This window comes from Rhincodon typus, chromosome 28, assembly GCF_021869965.1.
Source record: "Rhincodon typus isolate 14 chromosome 28, sRhiTyp1.1, whole genome shotgun sequence".
NCBI lineage: Eukaryota > Metazoa > Chordata > Chondrichthyes > Orectolobiformes > Rhincodontidae > Rhincodon > Rhincodon typus.
In genome coordinates this window covers 42,115,664-42,134,938 of record NC_063359.1, presented here as the reverse complement: position 1 = coordinate 42,134,938, position 19,275 = coordinate 42,115,664, and the positions used below count along the sequence as shown (strand labels likewise).

The 19,275-nt window shown below is 41.3% G+C and overlaps 1 long non-coding RNA gene across 3 annotated transcripts in view; it reads right to left on the bottom strand.

Annotated features, from left to right (window-relative positions):
- Window positions 1-248: 248 nt before the first annotated feature.
- LOC125486353 overlaps window positions 249-19,275 on the bottom strand; it is a 78,486-nt gene continuing 59,459 nt past the window's right edge. For all 3 annotated transcript variants that reach the window (XR_007265032.1, XR_007265033.1, XR_007265031.1), the window contains exon 4: window positions 249-2,923. This is a non-coding gene — a long non-coding RNA (uncharacterized LOC125486353). The remainder of the gene's footprint in view (window positions 2,924-19,275) is intronic.

Below are 19,275 nucleotides of genomic sequence, written 5' to 3'. Positions count from 1 at the left end.
CCTTCTATTATGACAGCAATGACAGTTGTTTGGTATTTCTGTCATAATTTATCAGAATTTTGACAGTCATCAATAACCTGTTTGAGTAAAGTTCTATTTTATTGTCCTGTCTCTTGGCACACCTTTATTACGCATTCAGATTAATTTTTGCATCTTCTGTGCAGCCCATCTGCATCGAACTACTTCACTTGTTCTTACCTGTTGCAGCACAACCAGAATATCTCAGATAGTTGCTCTTCCCATGCCCTTTACATTACCTCCAGGATTCCGGCTTTCCTCACCACCCATTCATAATCCACACGACTGTTCTCAGAGATATAATTCATAAACAAGAAGTCATCTTACATGAATAAATAACTAATATTTAAATCTTCCTATGTATTACCACCATTTTCTGCTTCCAATTCAATCTGACAACCTGTCCAAAAATTGAGGGTTGGATCAGTCACAGTCTTATAAAGTTCAATACAAACAATTCTGATTTGGTTTTCACCAGCACCTCATGTGATTCTGACATCAATTCCACCAACCTCCCTGGCTGTTTCTTAAGGACATTGATCACATGAAGAAAGACTTGAGAAATTAGGAAGGACAAGGCAATATGGCTGTGCATGGGTGATAATAACCAAAGTGAGGCAGGAGGAACAAAGTACAAACTTAAGAGTATACCCGAAGGTAAGGTCAGAAAAACAATAAAAAGGACAGAGTTAAAAAGTTCTGATCCGCAGCATTCGTAACAAATTAATAGCACAAACAGAAAGAAATAAGTATAATCTGATAGGGTATTTCAGAGAAATGGTTTCATTGTAATCAAGACTTAGATTGGAATATTATACACTTTGACAGTATTTTGGAAGGACAGGAAGAAAGGAAAAGATGGTGAGGTACCTCTGTTTTAATGGATGAGATTAATATAGTCATAAGAGATTACCTTGATCAGAAGAGTAAGATAGAGAATTAGTTTGTGGATATTAAGAAATAGCAAAAAAAGAGTTACTTGTGGAAGTATTTTATAGGTCCCTGAACATTAGTTGGATTAAAGGGCAGAGTATACATGAATAAATAATTAGGGGCTTGCTAAAAGTGTACTACAATAATCATAGGTGATTTTAATGTTCATATAAAATGGGCAAAAGAAAATCAGGAAGAAGAGGTCATAAAGTTTAGTCAATTTCTTAGACCAATAAGTTTTAGAGTCAGTCAATCAGGGAACAGGCTATTTTGACCCTGGTCAAGTAAAATGAGACTGGATTAATTAATGTTTTCATAACAAATGGAGCTTCCAGACAACAATAATCATAACATAATAGAATTTCACATTCTGCCTCAGAGTAAGAAACATAGACCGATGACCAGTGTCTTAAGTTTAAATAAAAACAAGGAATGATAATAAAGTTGGTTAAAGTGGACTGGTGAAATAGTTTAAATGTAGGACAGTTGAGAAAGTGTAGCAAATATTTAAGGGAATATTTCATACCTCAAAAGATATATTCCAATCAGAAAGAAAAATGATAACAAGGATGCACTATTCATAGCTAATTATAAAAGGTCAAGGATTGTATCAAATTGAAAGAAAATGCATGCAATACTTGCAAGATTTGTTGTAGGTCAAACAAATATCGGGACATTTCGTCTGAGAGTTTGTAGACTTTGGTGATGCCTGAACTTTTGAATGTATCCATGAAGGAGTAAAACATATTTTTGTTGAACCAGGGAGTCAAGAGGCAGACAGGGCAGCAATGAAAATGGAGTTAAGGCCACAATTTGATCAACCACGATTGCACTGACTAGCAAAGCAGGCACTAGGGACCAAAAGGCCTACTCTTGATCCTAATTCTTATGATTTTATGCTCCCTAAAGGATTAGGACCTAGAAAGTGAATCTCACACAATCCTGGGTCTCCATTCTCAATGACATGTACCTACTGTACATGGTCAACAATGGTTCAAGGAGGCAGCTCACCACCACAAGGCAATTAGTATTGTCAATCAATGTTCACTCAGCCAGTGATGTCCACATCCCGTGAATGAATTTAAAAATCTGTAGCTGTTTTATGCCTGCAAAATAAATGAAATGGGAATAAATTTTGGAAACAAAAATCTCACAGTTAAAAGGACAACCTAGAAGCCATCAGATCTGAAGTTGGGTGAAGCCATTTCTCAGGCAAACCCTTAGATTTGTTTAAAATAGACTTTAAGCTCTTGCATATGTCAATTAAGGTGTTAACATACGGGTATTTGTGGCAGTTAGTCTGCTGTACTCAGCATTCAAACAGTGACTGCCACCAAAAAAGTGTTATTAGAAGTATTCTGTGAGGCATGAACCTACAATGAATCTGATTTGCCACTATGGGATTGTTACCATTGAGACAAAAGGTCACTCTGAAAATGCAATGCATCCCCACAGCTCAACTCATGTTACTGAGGCCAAAGCCTCTTTAAGGTTTGGTCTCAAACCTTCTGTTTAGATTTGTCTGTGAACCACTGGGCATTCATCACAAAAGTAGGACATGATACTCTAGAACTATTTTTTTGTCAATCTTCTGCTTTTGTCCACCTCTTCTCTATACCAGATTGTATCAGTTGCTGAAAATCGTTCTGCTAAACCATGCTAGAAGAAGCAATCTGAATTGTAATGATTAGGGTGTACCAGAAGTGTTATTATTGTTGCATAACAGGCAATTAATGAAACTGTACTCTGGACCTGGATATTGGGCAAGGTTAAAATCATTGATAAATGGTTTACCCAATTTGCTAACAAATCGTATCAGTAATATCTGATAATAAACAAGCTTTGCCACTCTGAACATTGAGAATCACCGTCAGCTCCAAGTATCGAAACTATATTCCTCTGACAGTTTCAGTTCCATCGTTCCTCTATCCAAGTTTTTGTGATATGATCCTTAGTGAGAAATACTGGTGTCCTGCAAACAATTTTAAACACAAGAAAATCCATTTAGCCAATCATTTTTTTTCCATCCAGAGCCCAGCTCCTAACTCCCCACAAACCCCAACCCCATAATTTGTAAATTTACTTACAACAACCATCAGAACCCACCAACCCAACTCCCACAAATATATTAGACGCATTAATAATTCCTTGTTGTGGGAAGCTATTTGACAATTTTTTTGGATCAACACTGTTTCAAATACTTCATTATGATGAAAGCTCATGAATCTTGAACTTGAATTCTATTCAGAAAATTCACTGCAACATGATATTTCTAAACAAGAACTCCATTGATGACTGACTCAAACCTGAGACGGAGAGCCAATTGGATGAAATATATCTTGTGTCACTGAATGCACTAAAGGAAATAAAAACAGAGGATTTAGAATCCCTACCTCCGGATGAAGAGCCATGGGTTTAAGTCCCACCTGATTTAGATGTGTGTAAAAACATCTCTGAAAGTGTTGATTTGAAAATATCACCATGAGCTTTTAAAAAGTTCTTTCATTGATATATGAATGTTGCTGGTTAGACTAACATTTGTTTGTTGCCCTTTCTAATTAACTTTGTAAAGGTAGTGGTCTTGAATTGCTTCAGAGCTTGGAAGGTTAGCACACGCATAGTCATGGGAGGCAGTTCCACAATTTTGACCCAGTAACAATGAAGAGCAGTACAGTTATAAGTCTGGATGACAATTCAGAATATAAGGCTATAAGATATAGGGGAAGAAGCCCAATGAGTCTGCTCTGGCAGTCGATCATAGCTGATTCTCCTGTCTTCTCCACATAATCCTTGATCCCCTTACTAATCAAGGACTTGTGTCTTAAGTATACTCAACGACTTATTGCCACAGAGAGCTGGGGACATCGAGTTCCATAGAGTCACCATCCTCTGGTTGAAGAAATTTTCCAGATTGTTGAGTAAATGCTAATGTTGTGACCGTACTGGAACAGCTTGGCTAGGGGAGTGGCAAGTTCTGAAGCATAAGTCATCAGTACAATTTTCAGAACATTGTCAGGGCTCACAGACTTTGCAGGATCCAGTGCTCTTGATATCACATGAATTTAAAAGCTGAAGGATTGGACAAATGCATGGCAGATGCAGCATAAAATGTGGATAAATGTGACGTTATCCAATTTGGTAGCAAAAATAGAAGGCAGAATATTATTTGATTAGCTGTATATTGAGAGAGTGGGATACACAATGAGATCTGGATATCTTTGTGCTGAAAGCAAGCAGGCACAGCGGGCAGTAAAGAAGGCCAACTGTACATTGGCTTTCGTTGCAAGAGGTTTTGAGTAAAGTAGAAAGGATGTCTCGCCTAGTTAAGGCCACACCTGGAATATTGTGTGTAGCTTTGGTCTCCTCGTCTAAGGAAGGATGTTTTTACTATAGATAGAGTGCAGTGAAGGTTTACCAAATTGATTCCTGGGATGGCAGGACAGACGTATGAGGAGAGATTGTGTATGTTAGGATTATATTCACTGGAGTTTAGAAGAATGAGGGGGTATCTCATAGAAGCCTATAAAATTCTAAGAGCTTAACTATGCCCCTCATGATTTTATAAACCTCTACAAGGCCAACACTCTACCTCCTACACTTCAGTGAAAAAAGTCCCACTCAAACCAGGCTCTCCTTATAACTCAAACCCTCCAGTCCCAGTAACATCCCTGTAAATCTTTTCTGGACCCTCTCCAATTTAATCATAGCCTTCCTATAGCAGTGCAACCAGAACTGTGCTCAATACTCGAAAAGAGGCCTCACCAGCATCCTGTACAACCTCAACATGATGTCGCAACTCCTACACTCAAAGGTCTGAGCAATGAAGGCAAGTATGCCAAACGCCTTCTTTACCATCTTGTCTACCTACAACTTTTAATGAATTATGTATCTAAACCCCTAGTTCTGTTGCACAACACTCCCCAGGGACCTAGCATTAACTGTGTAAGTCCTGCCTTTTTCATCTTACCAAAATGCAATATCTTGCATTTACCTAAATTAAATGTCACCTGCCATTCTTATTGGCCCAACTGAAGATCTCTTTGTAATTATAATCTCAGCAATAACCTGCTCAATGATGCCCAGTTTGGTTTCTACCAGGGCCACTCAGCTCTTGCCCTCTTTACAGCCTTGATTCAGACATGGACAAAAAAGCTGAATTCCAGACAAAAACCAAAAGTACTGCTGATGTTGTAATTTAGAAACAAAAACAGAAATTGCTGGAAAAGCTCAGCAGGTCTGGCAGCACTCATGAAGAGAAATTGAAGTTAATGTTTCAGGTCTGGTGACCCTTCTTCAGAACTGATGGTAGCTAGAAAAATGTTGGTGTATATTGCGGAAGATGGGAGTGTGCGGGGGTGGGGGAAAGGAGGTAAGGAGTCAATGATAGGTGGGGATAGAGCTCAAAAGAGAGATGCACAGTTGGACAAACAAAGGAATATAATGACCTGCTTGGGAGGGTGAGTAGCTGTTAATGGAGACTGCTAGTGGCTAACAGTAGATAGTGTGTAATGGCAGACTGAGTTGAGAGTTTTAGCCTTTAACATCAAGCCTGCATTCAACTGAGTTTGGCATCAAGGGCCGTAGCAAAATTGGAATCAATGGCTACCAGGGAGAAAACTCTCCGGTGATCGGAGTCATTCCTGGCAAATAGGAAGATGGTTGTGGTTGTTGGAGGTCAATCATCTCAGCTCCAGGACATCTCTGCAGGAGTTCTTCAGGGTAGTGTCCTAGGCCCAACCATCTTCATCAATGACCTTCCCTTCATCATAAGATCAGAAGTGGGAATGTTCGCTGATGATTGAACAATGTTTAGCACCATTTGCAACTCTTCAGAATACTGAAGTATTCCATGTTCAAAAGCATCAATATCCAGGCTTGATTTGGCAAGTAACATTCATGCCACACAGGTTCCAGGCTATGACCATCACCAATAAGAGACAATCTAACCACTGCCCCTTGACATTCAATGGTGTGAGCATCACTGAATCTCCCCACTATCAACATCCTGGGGGTTACCATTGACCAGACACTCATCTGGACTTACTACATAAGCAGTGACTACAAGAGCAGATCAGAGACTAGGAATACTGCAGCGAGTAACTCACCTCCTGACTCCCCAAAGCCTGTCCACTATCTAAAAGGTACAAGTCAGGGGTGTGATGGAATACTCCCCACTTGCCTGGATGGGTGCAGCTCCAACAACACTCAAGAAACTTGACACCATCTAGGACAAAGCAGCCCACTCAATGGGCACTGGATTCACATCCACTTGCCCCCACTATCAACGCTCAGTAGCAACAGTGTGCACGATCTGCAAGATGCACTGCAGAAATTAACCAAATATCCTCAGATAGCACCTTCCAACCCACAACCACTTCCATCTAGAAGGTCAAAGGCATCAGACATATGGGAACACCACCACCTCCAAGTTCCCCTCCAAGCCACTCACCATCCTGACTTGGAAACATATTGCCGTTCCTTCACTGTCGCTGGGTCAAAATCCTGGAATTCCCTGCCTCATGGCATCACGGGTCAACCCACAGCAGATGGGCTACAGCAGTTCAAGAAGGCAGCTCACCATCACGTTTTCAGGGGTAACTAGGGATGAACAATAAATGCTGGCCAGCCAGCATCGCCTGCACCCTACAAATGAGTGAAAAAACCTTCCTCACTGTCTACTATACCAGCTATTTTGGTGTCATCTGCAAACTTACTACCCATGTTTCTTATAATTTCATCCAAATTGATTATCATGATGGCTAGTTTTGGGTTGTTATCTCCAGGAAACCATAAGTGACTTGTATAGTTTGTTCACTGTTTTCCCAGCCTGGCTGCATGCCCACCTGCCCTTGAGTTAATAAAATCTGTGACAGGATGAGGCCTTTAATTGAACATGAATTTCCCACTTAAAAGGCTTTGCTTATCAGCAAGACAGAAATGTCATACATCCAAAACAATTTCACTCAATCAAATACCTTGCCTCCCTTCAAACATGTCACTGCGGACATGAAGAGGAGAAGTAAAATTTGAAAAAATAAGATTGAGACTGGAATTTCGCCAATAAAAAAGGAAAGAAGATTACAAGAAAGAGAAAGAGAATTCCAATTGAAACAGCTTGAATGGAAAAGGGAGCACTCCAATAAAGAGATAATAGCAACTGCTGATGCTGGAGAATCTGAGATAACAAGATGTAGAGCTGGATGAACACAGCAGGCCAAGCAGCATCAGAGAAGCAGGAAAGTTGATGTTTCAGGTCTAGACCGTTCTTCAGAAGAAAAAAATGATGATTTTTTTTCTGAAGAAGAGTCTAGACCCGAAACGTCAGCTTTCCTGCTCCTCTGTCACTCCAATAAAGCTTGCTTGGGGAAGGAAACCACATTGAACTCAGACTTAAGAACTGAAGTGTTCACATTACACACAAGCATATGAATTATGAGCAGATGAGGCTGCTCCACCATTCAATGGCTGATTCATTTATATTTTAATTTCCATATTCCCATTTATCCAGATATCTTTTGATTTCCCTGCTTAAAATAATCTATCCATCTATGCCTTCAGAGGTAGAGTTCCAAAGTTACACAACCTTCTGAGAAAAAAAATCTAGGCTATAATTACCAATCTGAATTTCAGCTTATTTGTAGATTAAACATCACTCATGACCATTGCTGTCCCATTATTAGTTGCATTCAATCTTTGTTTTTTCTATACTGTTTGCTACACCATGGTTACTGTTCCCACTAATGATTTCTTTCCCTGAAGTACCGAGATGTTTTCCAGGAAGAACTAGGAAAATTAAATGTAAGAATTCAGGTGAGCCCAGAAGCCACCCCAGATTTTGCAGAGCTAAGCCTCCGTCCAATTTATTATTGGAAAAGATTGGAACAGAGCTGAAAAGGCTGAAAGACCTTAGCATCATCCAGTGCTATTTACAGAATTGTCAGTGCCCACTGTGCCAGTGATATTGAAGAAAGTCATTCACATCTGTGGGGATTACAAACATCTTGGTATTTACTGATGGTCTTGTGCAATGCCCCCATGCCCTCCCTTCTTTGATGCTCAGCATCTCTTGGGGCAAGTCATGTCCATTGAAGTTGATCCCTAACTAGCCACCATGACTGAATACAGCTGAGCAGATTACAAGCTGAAGGTGAACCAGGCCATGAAGCTGAACAGGTACCCCAGCCCCAAAATTTAAGATCTAGATACAAAACTGGCTGGGAATCATATGTTTACGAAGTTGGACATGAGCCATGTCTACCGGCAGCTGGAACTGCGTGATGCCTCAAGGAAAAGTGAACATAAAAGGGTTGTACCAATATCACAGCTTGCTCTTTCAAATTCCATCGACAAACCATAAATCTGTAGTAAAGAGGGATCTGGCTGACCTGGTACATGAGCCATCAAAAACCAGCATGCAGGTATTACAAGTAATTAGAAAGACAAAGGAATGTTAGCTTTATTGTGAGCAGAATGGAATATAAAATAAGAGAGTCTTGCTACAGCTGTATGGGGCTTTGGTGAGACCACTCTGACAGTACAGTCATATAGCATGGAAACAGACTCTTTGGTCCAACCAGTCTATGACATCCATAATCCCAAACTAAACTAATCCCACCTGCCTGCGCTTGGCCCACATCCCTCCAAACATTTCTTATTCATATATTTATTTAAACATATTTTAGATGTTGTAACTCTACTCCCAAAAACCACTTCCTCAGGAAGCTTCTTCTACACACAAACCACTCTCTGGGTAAACAAAATTGTCCTCATGTCTTTTTTTAAACTTTCTCTTCTCACCTTAAAAATGTCTCCTAGTCTTGAAAACCCCCACCCTACAGAAAAGACACCTGTCATTCACCTTATCTGTACTCATGATTTTGTAAACCTCTATGAAAAGGTCACCCTCAACCTCCTATGCTCCAGTGAAAACATTTCCCAGCCTTTTCATCCTCTCCCCATAACTCAAACGATCCATTCCAGGCAACATCCTGGTAAATCTCATCTGAACCCTCTCCAGGTTAATAGCCTTCCTATATGAGGGCAACTGGAAGTGGACACAGTACTCCAGGAGAGGCCTCACCAACATCTTATCAAATCTCAACGTGACATCCCAATTTTTATACTCAAAACTCTGAGCAATGAAGACAAGCATGCTAAATGCCTACTTAACTACTATGTGTGACATTAACTTCAAAGAATGAAGTACCTGAACCCCTAAGTTTCCATTCTACAACACTACCCAAGGCTCTATTTTTAATTGGATAAGTCCTGCCCTTGTCTGTTCTACAAAAATGTAACACCTCGCATTTATCTAAATTAAATTCCATCTGCCACTCCTCATCTCATTGACCCAATTGATCAAGATCTCTTTGTAATCTTAGATAACATTCTTCGTTGTCCCCTATGCCACCAATTTTGGTGTCATCCACAAACTTTCTAACCATGCCTTCTATATTCACATCTATGTCATTTATATAAATGACAAACAAAAGTGGACCTAGCACTGATCCCTGTGGAACATTGCTGGTCACAGGCCTCCAATCTGAAAAACAACCCTCCATGACCACCTTCTGTCTCCTACCGTCAAGCCAATTTCGTGTCCAATTGGCAAGCTCTCCCTGAATGCCATGTGATCTAACTTTACCAATTAGTTTACCAAGTGGAACCTTGTTAAAGGCTTTACTAAAGTCCAAGTAAACAATGTCTATCACTCCGTCCTCAATCTTTTTGGTTACTTCCTCAAAAAACTCCATCAATTTTGAGATACACTATTTCCCTCATACAAAGCTGTGCTGATCATCCCTAATCAGTCCTTGCCTCTCCAAATGTAACCAAATCCTATCGTTCAGAATCACCTCTAACAACGTACGTACCACCGGGGTCAGACTCACAGGTCTAACGTTCCCAGGTTTCTCCTTATGTTCCTTCTTAAATAAAGACACAACATTAACCACTTTCCAGTCATTCGGCACATCACCCTTAGCTATGGCTGATACAAATATTTCTGCAAGGGGCCTGCAACATTTTCCCCTAATTTCCCACAATGTCTGGGATACACTGGATCAGGTCCCAGAGATTTATCCATCTTTATGTTTTCGAAGACCTCCAGAACTTCCTCTTCTGTAATGTGAACCATTTTCAAAACATCAATATTTATTTCCCCAAGTTCCCTAGACTCCACTTCTTTCTCCACAGTAAAAACTGATGCAAAGTATTTATTTAATTTCTCCCATCTCCTGAGGTTCAACACAAAGATGATCTCTTTCATTTTTAAGGGAATGTACTCTCTCTAGTTAGTCTCTTGTTATTAATGCATTTGTAGAATTTCTTTGAATTATCCTAAACTTTATCTGCCAAGGTTATCTCAAATTCTCTCTTTTCCTTCCTGATCATCCTCTTAAGAATGCCCAGTTGTCTATATCTAATATACAATTAATTTTTATTCTTGGCTAGAACCTCGATATCTTTATTCATCCATTGTTGTCTAAACCTACCAGCCTTACCATTCACTCTAACAGGAAAATAATAGCTCTGAACTCTCATTAAGAAGGCTTCTCACTCATTTGATGTCCCTTTTCCTGTGAACAGTCTACTCCAATCAACTTTCTAAGTTCTCGTCTCATGCCATTAAACGTTGCCTTACTCGAACTAAAAACTAACTTTTATGGAAGGCTTATCATTTTCCATCACTATTTTAAAACAAATAGAATTATGATCACTGGAACTAAAGTGTTCTCCTACTAACACTTCAGTCACTTGCCCTGCCTTATTACCCAAGAGAAGGTCAAGTTTTGCTTCTCCTCTAGTAGGAATATTTACATATCGATAAAGAAAATTTTCTTGAAAATTGGCTTTGACCAATCTAAACACCATCCCTTGACATTCAATGGTGTTACCATCACTGAATTCTCCCACTATCAACATCCTGGGGGTTATCATTGACCAGAAACTCAACTGGACTCACCACACAAACACAGGGGCTACAAGAGTAGGTCAGAAACTGGGAATGCTGCAGCGAGTAACTCACCTCCTGACTCCCCAAAGCCTGTCCACCATCTACAAGGCACAAGTCAGGAATGTGATGGAATACTCCCCACTTGCCTGGATGAGTGCAGCCCCAACAACACTCAAGAAGCTTGACACCATCCAGGACAAAGCCGCCTGCTTGATTGGCACCGTTTTTTACAAACATCAACTCCCTCCACCATCGACACTCAGTAGCAGCAGTGGGTACTATCTACAAGATTCGCTGCAGAAATTCACCAATGATCCTCAGACAGCACCTTCCAAACCCATGACCACTTCCATCCAGAAGGACAAGAGCATCAGATATATGGGAACACCACCACCTGCAAGTTCTCCTCCAAGTCACTTACAATCCTGACTCTGAAATATATTGCTGTTCCTTCACTGTCACTGAGTTAATATCTTGGAATTCCTTCCCTAAGGGCATTGTGGGTCAAACCACAGCGGGGCGACTGCAGCGGTTCAAGAAGGCAGCTCACTACCACCTTCTCAAGGGCAACTAGGGAAAGGCAGGAAATGCTGGCCAGCCAGTGACGCCCACATCCCACAAATAAATTTAAAAATCCCTAACCAACTGAGCTAAACTTACCACGTCAGCAGAAGATGACAAAGAAACTTATTAGGATAGAGAACAAAGAACTATTGCATATGAACTTCTAAAAGGCTACAAAGAAAATGTGATGAACATTTGTATAGTGAATCAGGAATCCTGGCTGGAAAGGAACATCGTTTATTATTCAATACCAAAATACGCCCATTACTTGTGGGGTAGGTAGGCTAGTTCAGCCCAAGACTGACATTTCTGCAGGCTTGTATTTTCTTATCAACTTGTTCAGAGATGTTGTTACACAGTCAGGTAGATGGGTGACTGCCAGGAGAGGCAGGCAGGTAATGCAGGAGTCTCCTGTGGCTATAACCCTCTCTAACAGGGTATACCGTTTTGGATACTGTTGTGGGGGACAGCCTCTCAGGGGAGTATAACAGCAGCCTGTGGCACCACAACTGGCTCTGCTGTAGAGCAAGGCTGAATAAAATCCAATTGAGCAATAATGGTAGGAAACTCACTAGTTAGGGGCACAGGCAAGCATTTCTGCAGCAAGGTTCAAGACTCCAGGATTGTGTGTTGCCTCCCTGGTGCCAGGGTCAAGGATGTCTCTGAGCAGTTGCACGAAATTCTTAAGGGGGAAGCTGAGCAGCCAGAGGTCATTGTGCACGTTGGTACCAACAATATTAGGTCGAAAGAGGGATGAAGTCCTGCAGAGTGAATATAGGCAGTTAGGAAAGAGGCTGAAAAGCAGGACCTCGAGGATAGTAATCTCCAGGTTACTGCCAGTGCCATGTGCTAGTGAGGCAAGGAATAGAAAGATTAGAGAGATGAATGCATGACTTAGGAGCTGGTATGGAGGCATTGTTTCAGGTTCTTGGATCATTGGGACCTCTTCTGGGGCAGGTGTACAAGAGGGATGGGTTGCCTCTCAACTGGACAGGAACCAATATCCTCGCAGGGAGGTTCGCTAGTGCCAATCAGGAGGATTTAAACTTGAATGGCGGGGATTGAGAACCAGAGCAGGTCAGCAAGTGAACGGATTGAGGTGAAGGTCGGTGTTAGGACCAATAAATCAGAAAGAAGGGAAAGGCAGAGACAGGTAAATGAATGCGATGGTACTAATGGGCTGAAGTGTTTATTCCAATGCAAGGAGTATTATAGGTAGGGCAGATGAGCTTAGAACTGGATCAGTACATGGGACTATGATTTTGTGGCCGTTACAGAGACTTGGTTGAGAGAGGGACAGGACTGGCGGCTCAATATTCCAGGGTCTCATTGTTTTAAATAAGACAGAGAGGAAGGTAAAAGAGGTAGAGGAGTTGCACTACTAATCAGGGAGAAGTTTACATCTGCACTCAGAGGGGACATACTGGACGTCTCATCCAATGAGGCAAAATGGGTAGATCTCAAAAAAAAGATGGGTGCAATCACTCTGATAGGATTATACTATAGGCCCCCCCAACAGCCACCGAGACATTGAGGAACAAATATGTAGGCAGATTATGGAAAGAAGCAATAAAAACAGAGTTGTCATAGCGGGTGCTTTCACTTCCTCAATATTGACTGGGACTCCCTTAAAACTAAGGGCTTAGATGGGCGGAAGTTATTAAGTGCATCCAAGAGGGTTTCTTGAAATAGTATGTGGATAGTCCTACTAGAGGAGGGTCCATACTGGACCTTTATTGGCTAAGGAGCCTGGCCAGGTGACTGACCTTTTAGTGGGAGAACATTTTGGAAACAGTGATCACAACTCCTTAAGTTTTATGATTGCTGTGAATAAGGATAAGTCAGGACCTTGCAGGAAGGTACTAAATTGAGGGAGGGTAAATTACGTCAGTATTAGGCAGGAGTTAGGGAGTGTTAATTGGGAGGAGCTGTTTTCAAGCAAGCCCACATTAAACATATGGTAACTGTTTAAAGACCTGCTGGGGAGAGTTCAGGACCGGCATGTTCCAGTAAGGAGGAAGGACAAGGATGGCAAGGTAGAATCCCAATGCATTCTATACAGACATTAAAAACAAGAGGATACCTAGGGAGAGGTTAGGACAATTCAAGGATAAAAGAGGGAACTTGTGATTGGAGGTAGACGATGTCGGTAGGATCCTAAATGAGTACTTTGTGTCAGTATTCACCCAGAAGAAGGACATGGAGGACAGTAAGATTTGTGTGGAGCATGCTACTATGCTATGGCATTTTGAGATCAAGAAAGAAGGAGTTTTGGGTCTCTTGAAGAGCATTCAGGAGGATAGGTCCCCAAGGCCCAATGGCATCTACCCAGGTTTTGAGAGAGGTAAGAGAGGAGATTGTTGAGGTCCTGACCAAGATCTTTGTGTCCTCATTAGCCACAGGAGAGGTCCCAGAGGACTGACAAGTAGCTAATCTTGTTCCTCTGTTCAAGAAGGGAAATACGGATACTCCAAGAAACTATTGACCATATCGGTGGTTGGGAAGCTATTGGAGAGGATTCTTAGCGAGAGGATTTACATGCATTCAGAAAAGCATGGCCTAATTAGGGGTAGTCAACATGGCTTTGTGCCAGCATGTCATGTCTTACTAACTTGATTGATTTTTCAATCGAGGTGACAAAGATGAGACAATGTTATCACTTTAAAAAGGTTATTTTGTCCTGCGTTTTTTTTTTGAAGAGAGGTTGTAAAGGCAGAAGTTCTGCAGTAGCTATGAGAGATGGCCTAAGTCAACAATCAGAGCATGGCATTTAGGTTTTTTTAAAATAATTGTAGAAATGGAAGGGGAGTGGCTAGTTCTCATAGTTCAAGCTTTCTAGCTTTTTTTTAAGCTGTAGCAGTCAGAAGCTGTTTGGGTCCCAGAAGAGTTGGAGCTTCAGTAAAATGATTCCTAGCAGCTACATTCTCTGAAATCTCTCGATGTTGTTTCCTTCTGGATTGGAGAATTGCCTGTGAGAATCTGTGTCTGAATTTACTTTTTTTGCCAAGGGGTGTGTTTATGGAATGTTACTATATTGGAACAGTTAATTAGTAATAGCGGCATGATGGCTCAGTGGTTAGCACTGTTGCCTCACAGTGCCAGGGACCCTGTCTGTGTGGAGTTTGCACATTCTCCCCGTGTCTGCGTGGATGCTCTGGTTTCCTCCTAGATGTGCATCCTAGGTGGATTGGCCATGCTAAACTGTCTGTAGTGTTCAGGGATGTGTGGATGAGGTGGGTTATGGGGGATGGGTCTGGGTGGGATGCTCTGAGGGTTGGTATAAACTTGTTGGGCCGAAGGGCCTGTTTCCACACTGTAGTGATTCTAAGTGTCTGTTACTTGGTTAAGTTTTCCAACAGTCAAGTTATTCTAAACTCCTTTTTCTTTTGCTTGTATTTTAACTATAGTGTTTAAATAAATTGTGTTTTGCTTAACGTCGAGTGGTTTGACCAGTTGCATCACATCTGGAACACGCATTTCACATCTACCTTTAAAATAAGATAAAGTTAGGGTCTAGGCTACCTTATTAAAATATTTAGAAGGGGTCTGGTCTTGTCTGTAACAGGTGACCGATGAGGGTAGAGCAGTGCACGGATTTTAGTAAGATTTTTGATACGATTCCTCATGGTAGGCTCATTCAGAAGATTAAGATGCATGGGACCCATGGTGATTTGGCCGTGTGAGATTCAGAATTGGCTTGCCCATAGAAGACAGAGGATAGTGGTGGAAGGATGTTTTTCAGGTCCGTGGCTAGTGGTGTTCCGCAGGGATCCATACTGGGACATCTGCTGTGGTGCCATATATATATGTATATAAGTGACTTGGGTGGAAATGTAGATAGGTAGGTTAGTAAGTTTGCAGATGACACAAAAATTGGTGGCATTGTGGATAGTGTAGAAGGTTGTCAAAGGATACTGCGGGATATAGACCAATTGCAGATATGGGTGGAGAAATGGCAGATGGAGTTTAATGCGGGTAAATGTGAGGTGCTGCACTTTGAGAGATCAAATGTTAAGAAGAATATGATTAATGAGAGGAACCTGAACAGCATTGATGTAGAGAGGGATCTTAGGGTTCCACTGCATAGCTCCTCTCAAAGTGGGCACTAAAATAGACAGGGTGGTAGAGAAGGCATATGGCATGCATGTCTCTACTGGTTGGAGAATGTAATACAAGAGCCAGGATGTCATGTTGCAGCTTTATAAGTACTGTATTCAATTCTGGTCGCCATATTACCAGATGGATATCCAACCTTTGGAGAGGGTGCAGAAGAGGTTTACCAGGATACTGCCTGGATTAGAGGGTATGAACTAGAAAAACTCAAGTTGTTTTCTCTGGAGGGGTGGAGGGTGAGGGGAGATTTGATAAAAGTCTATAAAATTATGAGATGCAGAATCCTCACCACCCCACCCACCTGCCAGAGCAAAAAATGCCTAAAACAAGGGTGCATGCATTTAAGGTGAGAGGGGGAAAGTTCAAAGGAGATACAAACACATGATTCTGGAATGCGCTGCCAGGGGTGATGATAAAGGCAGATATGATAGGGGTGTTTAAGGGACTTTTAGATAAGCACATGAATATGTAAGGAATGGAGGGACACAGACCAAAGGCAGACCGAAGGGATTAGTTTCATTCGGTGTCATGTTTGGCACAACATTGTGGGCCAAAGGCCCTGTCCCCCTGCTGTATTGTTCTCTGGTTCTACTTCCTAAGGTGAGACTTGAACCTGACTCTCCTGGCTCAGAGGTAAGGATGATACCAGTGCACGACAGGGAAGGTGATGGCCTAACGGTATTAATCCAGAGACCCAGATAGTGTTCTGGGGATCTGGGTTCGAATCCTGCAATGATGGAATTTGAATTCAATAAATATCTGGAATTAAGAGTTTAACGATGACCATAAATCCATTGCTGATTGTCAGGAAAAGCCCATCTGGTTCCCTAATGTCCTTTAGGGAAGGAAATTGCCATCCTTACCTGGTCTGTCCTACGTGTGACTCCAGGCCCACAGCAATGTGGTTGACTCTTAACTGGGGGATTGGCAATAAATGCTGTCTAGCCAGTGACACCCTCATCCCGTGAATGAATAAAAGTAAAAAAAAAGGACTCTTCAGGATCTGCTTGTTTTTTCTTTATATCTGGAAGAGCTATCACATAACCAAACAGTTTCTTTTTCCCCCACCACCAAATCACTGTGACCTTGTGCCCTTTTTTCCACTATTAACCACCACTGGTAATCACCTATTAATTGTAGCCAATCGGAAGTTTACAAGCAAAGCCATTTCGGGCAATGCAAACCACCAAAAGGGTGGGGAGAGTCTTGGTTCTGCTTTTTCTCTTCTCATATCTGGAATTGTTATCACACACAACCAAACAGCTTTCCCACAATGATATTTTTGATTTTAACTATTAACCACCATCAGTAAATCACTGTGTTGCTAATTAGACATTTACATGCAAAGCCTATTGCAGGCAATACAAACCATCAAAGTGATGGAGGGGTAGGGAGAGTGGGAAGGGATGATTTCTCATGGTAGTTAATAGTTTAAACAAAAGTCATGGTGACTTGGTTGCTCAGTTGTGTGATAACATTTCCAGATATAGCAAAGAAAAGAAGGGTGGTGGGAAATAAAGCAAAAATAAAAGTGGGAATAAAAAGCAGACTTATTCTCCCCAGCCCTATGGGAGATGGTGGTGCAGTGGCAGTTTCCTTACTTCTGCGCCAAGAGGCGCAGGTTCAAGTTCCACTGATGTCAGAGGTGTTTGTAAAAACAGCACAGAAAGACCATTTGAGTCATTTTCCTCTATGCTGGCTCTCTTCAAGAGTAGCACCATTGGTCCTATTTCCCAACAGCTCAGCAAATGGATTTTCTCTCCACATTTCACCAGAATTGAATCTTTATCTTCCACACTCAGGCTGTGCATTCCAGATTCTAACCATCACTGAGTAAAATTAGTTCTCCTCATTTTGCCCTGGAGGGCAGGGTGTAGGGGAGGGGGAAAATAGGTGGACATATGTTCTAGCAGATGCTTGCAGTATTTTCTTTCAGTTGTAAAAAAGGGAAGGTTCTGTTTGGTAACCCTTGTTTTCATTGTGAAGCCACTACAAAAACATAACTAGTCAATGTAAACATACAAATAAATTATGAGCATGGAATGGATTTGGTGGAGTTATTGTCAGGAGTTCTGTTCAGCAATTTAGTTTCCACACAATGATGCCTCATTGCTGTAAAGTAAACAGTTTATTTGTAACAAACTTCATATTTTATTCATTGAAGTAATAGTAGCATAGTTCATTCTAAACCTGTTTTTAAAAAGCTAGTTATTTTCCTCGACTGAATATCTCAACTGCCCATTGACATTTTTCTAAGACCCTATTATTTATTCTCAAAGAATGATCCTCATCCAGTATGCACATGCACAGATTTTTTCAGGAAAGGCGACTGGTAAGTGTTCAGGAACAGAACTCACATCGATTCACCGAAGTCAGTCCCTTACTCAGTACTGTTCTGCTGTGCAGGGCTTCAGGTCAGACCAGAGACCTTTCTGAATGGTTCAACTTCATCCCAATATTACATTAATCAAAGAAGTCAGTTCCCAGATTTCATAAATTCAGAGGAAGGGTCACCGGACCTGAAACATTAACTGATGTTTTCTCCACAGATGCTGCCAGACCTGCTGAGCTTTTCCAGCAACTTCTGTTTTTGTTCCCGATTTACAGCATCCGCAGTCCTTTTGGTTATTACCCAGATTTCATAAATTCTTAACATACAAACCTACAGGCCATGTTTTGAAAAGTCAGATCTACAGCACCAAAAGACGCTCTTTGGCCCATCAAGTCTGTGCCAGTCAAAAACCACCACTTAACTATTTTAATCCAATTTTCCAGCACTTGGCCCATAACAAGTGTACATCTAAATATCTCTGTTATGAAGGTTATGTCTGCCTCTACCACCCTTTCAGGCAGTGAGTTCATGATTCCCAGCACTCCGAGTGAATTTTATTTTCCTTACATTTCCACTAAACCTCCCGCCCCTCACCCCGCCATCATCAATTCCTCTACCAAGGGAAAAAGTTCCTTCCTGTCTACTTTATCTATGCCCGTCATGATTGTACACATTTCAATCATGTCCCCTCTCAATCTCCCCTGTTATAAGGAAAACAACCCAATCCCTCTTTAGAACTGAAGCTCTCCAGCCCTGGCAATATCCTGTTCAGTTCACAAACAATTCTGCAAGTATTTTTGCTGTCGGCCTATGAGCCTCAAGTTTCCCTGCTCAGGAAGTTCCAATATACACAGCCCACCCTGCCACATTGACCGTAATTAGTTTCTTTCTTATCCAAATTTAGCTTCATCACTGAATGACCAATTCGACAATTGGTCCAGTTACTGGGGACCGAGAGCCCGAAATACGGTCGAGAATATTGCCACTATTTGCGGGAAATTATTGATGTGGAGCAAATACCTAATCAACAAGCGCTTCGTGCTTTAAAAGATTTTGACTGACAATTGATTTTTCTTGTTCGCCAGATCTGGTGGGATATATGGAGAGAGACAGATGTCACCATCGCCCTGAAGTATTCACTTTTTTTCTGTACAAATACTTCCAGACCTGCTGTTTATTTCCAGTTTGGAAAGTTTTTCGGACTTAAAGTATTCGTATCATTTTGTCTTTGTTTGAATTTGTATTGTTCATTGTTTCACTTTAGTAGTTAAGTTAGTGGCAGCAGCGTTTCTAATGGAAGGAATTCCAAACGTAAACAGTCAATTTGTTCAACCTAGGTGTAGAGCTGGATGAACACAGC